This window comes from Terrapene carolina, unplaced genomic scaffold (assembly GCF_002925995.2).
Source record: "Terrapene carolina triunguis isolate 2854851 unplaced genomic scaffold, T_m_triunguis-2.0 Scaffold31003, whole genome shotgun sequence".
Classification (NCBI taxonomy): Eukaryota; Metazoa; Chordata; order Testudines; family Emydidae; genus Terrapene; species Terrapene triunguis.
The window spans coordinates 1-7,720 of NW_020695354.1; the positions used below are offsets into that span (position 1 = coordinate 1).

At 61.1% G+C, this 7,720-nt stretch overlaps 1 long non-coding RNA gene across 1 annotated transcript; it reads right to left on the reverse strand.

The window, feature by feature from the left end:
- Nucleotides 1-749: 749 nt before the first annotated feature.
- LOC113409205 lies at nucleotides 750-7,480 on the reverse strand. The gene is made up of 3 exons (XR_003370474.1): nucleotides 7,306-7,480; nucleotides 3,163-3,271; nucleotides 750-817 (listed from the first exon to the last, which is right to left on the reverse strand). It is a non-coding gene; the product is annotated as an uncharacterized LOC113409205 (long non-coding RNA).
- Nucleotides 7,481-7,720: the final 240 nt, after the last annotated feature.

Consider the following 7,720-nt stretch of genomic DNA (forward strand, 5'->3'; position numbering starts at 1 on the left):
GCTGCTGCTTCTTTTTTAAGCAAGTTTCTGGCTCTCACAGCTGCAAACAGAAACTTGAAAATGTGAATCCCATTGGCTCCAAAACCAGAAGGTAAATAAAAAGAACCTCAAGATTACTGGTTTTATATTTTTAAATCTCATGATTTGGGGGGGCGGCAGGGACCTGCTTCGCGATTCTTAAGCCACACTACTATTGTCTGCACCAATTCAGCAACAGCAAGTGAGGAGCTGAGAATCCAGGTTCCCATCCCATTTGAAGTATGGCATCAATGAAACCTGCTCCATACGGTACTGGACTAACAGGGGTCCTTAGTCTGTTAACCATTGGGGGCTTGGGGAGTGACTTATTATTATTTGTATTATGGTAGCATCGAGAGGCGGCTGCTGAGATCAGGACCCCATCATGCTAGGCACGGTACACAGACATAGTGAGAGTCAGCCTCTGCCCTGAAAAACTTGCAAGCCAAATAGAAAAGAGAAACAAAGGAACAACAAGAAGCCCAGCAGTGACGAAGCTCTTCTCATGAATAGGTCTTAAAGTGCTTTAACAGAGGAGGTCAGTATCATTAACTCCACTTTACAGGTGGGGAAACTGAGGCAGGGAGGGGACTTGCCCAAAGTCACACAAGGAGCCAGGGACAGACCCCAGACCGCCTGAGGCAAATGCCTCTGTCTTACCCACAGGACCATCCTCCTTCTCCAAGTACAGCCCCTCCGCTGTACAGCTCCCGGCACCCAGACACATCTTGACGACGAGCAAATGCCTCCGAGCCTTACCCATTGGCGAAGTCCATCCCAGAAGCGAAGAGGGAGATTTCTGCAAAGGTGAAAACAAAAAGACAGTAGGAAGCCGTAGCCCGGAGGCCAACGAAGAGGTTCACAGCAAGGTCAGCGTCCCGTGGGCTTCACTAAACTAACCACTAGGATACCGATCCAGCACCCTGCAGCTTCCTAGAGATACCGCAAGGCTCGGGGTTAGGACCGGAGAACACAGGAGCGGAATAGCGTTGAGTCTTGCTTTCTGTCTACGGCTCAACTACTCCAAGTCCTCTGAAATCCCCACACTCAGGGCCAGCTCCAAGCACCAGCTTACCAAGCAGGTGCTTGGGGCGGCCACTTCGGAGAGGGGCGGCGCGTCCAGCTGTTCGGCGGCAATTCGGCGGACAGTCCCTCACTCCTGCTCGGAGCGAAGGACCTCCCGCCGCATTGCCGCCGCAGATCACGATCGCGGCTTTTTTGTTTGTTTGGCTGCTTGGGGCGGCCAAAACCCTGGAGCCGGCCCTGCCCACACTTACTCGGATTGTCTTGAAATTTGCTGTGCCACCTCGGCGGGGAGGGGTAAGGCTCATGGTCCAGCTCTGGGGCTGTTTGAGTAAAGGGGTCTTGAGATACAGCCCCCTAGAACTAGCCATTTGCAAAATCGCCCGGCTCTGATCACTTTTTTTGTGCACCTGGAGGGCACGAATGAGAGGTTTAAGTATCGCCTCTCTCCCCACGCTGGCAGGGCAGCAGGCCCCACCGGGCAACCTCACCTCGGGGCTAAAGTTTTGGGGCGTTCCATTGATTTAGGAGGGAAACGGCAGCACAGCAGATGGCTCATGACAGATTCAGAGCCGGGCTGGTGCCCGAGGGCGAAGGCCAGTGGACATCATCACACTGCAAAGTCCCGGAAAGCTCCCCGCCGAAACCCGAGGCTGCGCCGGAGACGCACAGTTGCCTCAGGAAGGGGCGGCCCGCAAGGCCATGGTCACAAAGCCGAGGGCCTGGTGGAAACACTCAGCGTGCTGGAGAGATCACCGAGCATCAGGGCCGCGGGACGGGACCCTCCCCGAGGGAAACGCTCTCGTCCTAGAGAGAAGTCGCTCCCCTCACAGAGGAGAGGGCACCAGTCAAAGGCTGATGTGCCCCTTGCCGCCTGCTTGGGCCTGGCTTTGGGCTGGCTCTCTGCCCCCAGCTGAGTCGCCCACCTTAGCAAGGGGATCAGGTGGGAAGCTGACCCAGGTCGCTTTGATCCGGCTTCCACCCACGGGGCAGGCGTCTGCCCTCCGCCCGGCAGCGGCTATCACCGCTGGGCGAGGCGTTCCCAGCCTTACAGCTGCACTCAATTGCTGGTGACAACACGGCCCAGTTCCTCTCCTCCCTGTCGGGCGAGAGCCTGGCTAGGGGGCAGGCATAGGCACCAACTCTGGGGGTGCTCAGGGGCTCACGCACCCCTGGGGCTGGCTGCCAATCAGCTCTTCAGCGGCCGCCCCACCCGTCAGCTGTCGAGCGGGGCTGCCCCGCCACTGACCCCTCTCTGCCCCCTCCCCCGCCCCCAATGTCCTTAAGGCAGGAAGGGGCAGAAAGGAGTGGGCAGGGAGGGGCGCTCAGGGGAGGGGGGCTCAGGGAAGGGGCGGGGTTTTTGGGGGGGGGGCAGTGTGGAACACCCACCAGCAAAACCAAAAGTCCTGTGGGCGCAGGGCTAAGGAAGAAAAGCCGGCTGGGATGGGGAAGGGTTTGTCCTAGGATTGCAGAGCGAGAGACACCCCCTGTTTCCCAACCCTCCCCCCAAGAAGGGAGGCTCGGCCAGGAAGGAAATCCAACAGGTCAAATGCCCTGGAGCAGGTCCTGGGGATTTCCTCTGGTCTCAGCTCTCTCCCTGGTGGCCAGTAGCCAGCACTGCTCGGGTGCCCAGATGTCCCAATTTTATAGGGACAGTCCTGACTTTTGGGTCTTTTTCATAGAATAGAATATCAGGGTTGGAAGGGACCTCAGGAGGTCATCTAGTCCAACTCCCTGCTCAAAGCAGGACCAATCCACAGACAGATTTTTGCCCCAGATCCCTAAATGACCCTCTCAAGGATTGAACTCACAACCCTGGGTTTAGCAGGCCAATGCTCAAACCACTGAGCTATCTTATGTTGGCTCCTATTACCCCCTGTCCCGATTTTTCACACTTGCTGTCTGGTCGCCCTAGGCACTGCCTGGTGGGGAATTTGGAGCCAAGGCGGCGGGAGGTACATGGCAGAACACCTGGCCCGTGCTCAGGGCTCTGCTGGCACTGCACAGCAGCAAGGGGGCGCCCCAAGCCTCTCTGGACGCCCCCCCCCCCCCCGCCAGCACTTGGGGTTGCCTGACAGGCTGGGGTCAGAGGAGCCAGGTGGAGGGGCCTTCCCTACTCACCATCCGCATCCGGGAAGCGGTCGATGCCGCTCAGGGAAACGCACTTGGAGAGGGCGCTGGAGGCGGGGTTCTGCCCGGTCCGATAGGCCTGCAAACTCCTGGCGTCTTCCTGGGGACAAGCGCAGGGATCAGTGCCAGGCAGCGCAGGGGTACGGCTGCCCCCGCTGCGCCAGGTGAGGGGGGTGGCTCGGGGCAACGGCTCAAAAACACAGCGGCGTGCCCACTGCTTCCCGCAGCACCCGCCCGTAGGAGGGCAGGGTCCCCGCCACACCCCCTCGCCAGCGGAACGGGGGTTCACGAACCCCTGGCTGGGACCCCCACTCACTGCTCCAAGGAGAGCTGGTTGGGGTTGCTGTGGGGAGGGGGTGAAGAATTTCGCCTCTCCAGACGCTCTTGCTTGGTCAGATCACTTCGCCCACCACTAAAATGCAGCCACCTCTGGGGTGGAACCCCACAGCAGCAGCAGCAAGAGAGTGAGACGATTCAAGAAGCAGCCTGTACACCTCCACTGTCGGGGGCTCCCCTCCCGTTCTCCGTTGCCCAGCCCCGCCATTCCCCATCACACCATCCCCATGGCACCTACAGGCGCTGCCTCCATGGCAGGTGACACCCGAAATGCACGTGGTGGATTTTTCGCTGCCTGTGGTGCACTGAGGTTTTGTTTTTCGGGGCAGAAATTAGTTGCCCTCCTCCCCCCACCCTTAGCTCTTTGCTTCTCTTCCCCCCGTCCCCTGTTCCTGTCCGCTGGAGAGGAGGAGAGGGAATCCAGTGCCAGGAGACCAGCAAGCATCCCAGAGATCAGCAGGACTCCAGCGTGGGAACCTTTACCTGGCACTGGGCCTAAGGACCCCGAGTTCCATTCCCAGATCTGCCACTGGCCCACCCAGGGCAAGTCACTGCCCTGCTCTGTGCCTCAGTTTCCCCTCCCACCCGTTTTCTGTTTAGGCTGTCAGCTCTTTGGAGCAGGGACTGTCTCTCACTAGTGTAGGTGAAGCACCTACCTCAGCAGGGGTCTGATCTAGGCCCTACCAAAAATGCAGAGAATAGTTGTAGGAAGAATTGGCCCAGGCTGGAATTTAGCCAGGAAACCAGGGGTTAAACACCCTGGATGTTTTTTAAAGCACTGTGGGACCTGCATCTGGCCCCAGCGTGATCACAGCTGGAATCCTGGGCCCCCTTCTGGTGTCCACAATTCCAGCAGGAGGCTGGCGAAGGCTCAGGGAAGAGGCACGAGCCGGATGAAAGGATCGGAGGACGCGTCCGAGAGGGGCACGCACAAGCGGCTCGATCTGTTTAGCGTCACAAAGGGAAGGTGAAGGGGTGACTGGATCCCAGGCCGTGAGTCTCTCCACCGGGAATTAACGAGCTCTTTGGTCTAGCAGAGGAAGGGGGAACGCGAGCCAATGGCTGGAAGCTGAAGCTAGACAGATCCAGACCGGAAACAAGGCGCAGATTTTTCACAGGGAAGGTAATTAACCATCGGAACAACTCCTCCGGGGTTGTAGTGGATTCTCCATCACTGGAGACTTTTCAATCAAGATTGGATGTTTGTATCGGAAATCTGCGCTAGTTCAAAGAGGAATTAACCCAGGGAAGTCCTATGGCCCGTGTTATGCAGCAGGTCGGACCCGCTGGGGGGGGGGGGGGGCTCCCTGTGAATGGGGGGGGCAATGGAGGGATAACGAGGGGAGCTACTGAGATGGGAGGTGCCCTGTGCTCCCCCCACGCTCTCAGTGGCTGGGACCCTGTGTGCCAAAGCCCCCTCCCCTCTACCCTGTCCTGTCCCCCCGGCCTGGGAGAGCCTGGAAGGAGGGACCAGGCTGGGCCGGGGAGTCCTAGCTGCCACTCAGAGTGATCCCAAACACCTTAGCGACCACTCCAGTCCCCCCTCGGCGTCCCACTCATCTCCGCCCCCCAGCACATGGGGGGGGGGGAGAGAAAAGGGGGAGGGGAACAAATCCAAGTCGCACTCTGGCAAAGCGGAACACACTGGTGGGTGGTGACGTAGAGATGACCCATGGCGGGCCTCGACCATGAATATTTCCATTGTGGGGGCACTAGGCCCCCCCCACAGCCATGGTTCCAGGGGGGCTGGAACAATTTGTACAGTGGGGGGGTGCTGAGAGCCACTGAACCAAACTGTTATCCCTGTATAGAATGGAATTCACTCCCAGCCAGGGGGTGCGGCAGCCCCCCCAGCACCCTCTAGTTCCAGCACCCAGGTCTGGTTCCCCCACCCCAGACACAACGTCCCGTCTGGCTCTACGATCTAGGAACGGAAGGAGCAGCCAGGCCGTGGCTACACGTCTCGCACGAGGCTCCGTACTTCGCTTTTACCCCACGGGCTTTGCTGGCGCCGGCTCTAGGCACCAGCAAACCAAGCACGTACTTGGGGCGGCACATTTTCAGGGGCGGCATTCCAGACATCATTTTTTTTTTCCCACTTCGGGCGGCAAAAGCCTAGAGCCAGCCCTCAGGGCTGCCCGGGGGGGGGGGGGGGGGGAGAGGGGGGGCTTTGCCCCCGGCCCCCCAGGGACCCCCACGAGAATATACCATTCTATAGTATTGCAACTTTTTTTATGGAAGGGGGCCCCCGAAATTGCTTTGCCCCAGGCCCCCTGAATCCTCTGGGCAGCCCTGCCGGCCCGGGCAGCAGCAGCGTGTCTTGCGCGGGGGGCGCCCTGGGGCCGCTGTGGTTCGCGCCGCGGGGGAGCAACACCCGCACCTTGTGGCTGGACCGGGCAGGCTCCGAGCGGGGGACACTCAGGCTGGGGGCTGCCCTGCCTGCAGATGCCGCAGGGCGGCCGCCCCCCAGCGCCGCAGCCGGGGCTGGGCGAAGCGGCCCGAGCTGCCCAGGGACTGCGGCAGGACGGCCAGAAGCAGCAGCAGCAGCGGGGCCATAGAGGGCAGGGCGCTGCCGTGCGGGGCCCACGTCCCGCTCTCCGGGGCTCCACTCCCTCTGGGGCTACCCTGCCCCGGCTCTTCAGCCCCCTGCCGGGCGGTCCCCCGGCTCTGCCCTCCCGGGTCCTGGCCAGTCCTGGAGACGGGAGCCCTGGCTGGAGGGACCCTGGGCTGAGGCGCAGCCCGGGAGCCCCACTGCTTACCCCGACCCTGCCAGCGCCGGACCGGCCGGAGGTGAGGGGGGAGCGGGCGGAGTCAGCACTGGTGGGGGGGAGCCCAGGGCTGGGGCGGCAGGGGGTGCGGGTGGGGTGGGATAGGGGGGAGAGTGAGCCCAGGGCTGGGGTGGCAGGGGGTGTGGGTGGGGGAGGGCACTGTTGGGGGGCAGGTGAGAGCCCAGGGCTGGGGTGGGGGGCAGCCAAAATTTTTTTTGCTTGGGGCGGCAAAAACCTAGAGCCAGCCCTGTCGCCAACGCTGCCGGCCGTTTCCCTTCCCCAGAAGAGAAACATCACTTATCGAGGCTAACACGCCCCCAAACAGGAACTGTTCTGCCTTCCTCCTTCCACCGCGGGCTGACAAAGGGAGCCGCAGAGTCACGGTGAAAACAGATGAGAAGTGGAGCAGAGAGCGCTGGGCAGGGACAGGAGGGGTTGCCTGGCTGGCTTAGCTCATTGCGGAGTCTGCTTTGAACTTCCTCCTACTCTCCCAGACTGCACTGCAGGGCCATCTTATTTCTCTTCACCTCCCTGCCAGACCAGATTCGGTCCCTCTCAGCCGGCATCCACCCTCCCTCCAAAGTGGATCGGATTCCTGCCCGGTCTCCCCACACCTTGTATCAGAGACCATTGGCCCATCTGAGTCAGTATCCCTGCCTCTTATGGCCTGTTTTGGGTGCTACAGAGCAAGGCAGCTGCCCCTGGGGATACAGCTGCGGCCGGGTGCCTAGTGATGCGCAAGCAGAGGGATAATTCCTTCCTGATCCGTCTCAGGTGCGGGACAAGGCCCTGAAGCATGAGAGCTGGTTGCATGATTGCTGCAAACATGCAGGTGCAGGTAGGCGAGATTTGGGGGAGGGAGAAGGGCACTGATCCTGTGAGGTGCAGAGCAATCTCGCTGAAGCCAATGGGAGCTGAGGACACTCAGCAGCTGGCAGGAGATAGTCAGCACCTTCCAGGATCTGGCCCTCCACCCCCTTCGGGCAAGTCCCCTGGGGCTCAAGGGAGGAAGGGGAGATGCATCCCCTACCTGAGCCCGCTCCAGGTCCTCCTCCTCCTCCTCGTCCTGCGAGAGCAGGGACTCCAGCCCGTCGTTGCTGCGGATGATGGGGGCCCGGCGGGGGTCCCTGCGGTGTCGGGAGAAGCCGTCCAACTGCCCCGCAGCGGAGTCGAGCTCCTCAGGGGCCAGGCCCTTCAAACTCACGCTGAAACAGACGAGGGAGAGCCAGGCTGAGAACTCCGAGGCCGGGGCCCAGAAACCTGCTAGCCGCCTCCCCACCCCCAACCCCAAATCCAAACCAACGCACACTGGGACTGCTTCATTCCCTCCACCGCAGCAGAGGGCGCCACGCATGCCCCCCCCCCGCCCCCCAAAACTCCCACGCTCCCCTCCCGGTTCTGACAGCGACTCCCCTCCGAGACCGGGGGCAGGTCCTGAGCTCTGA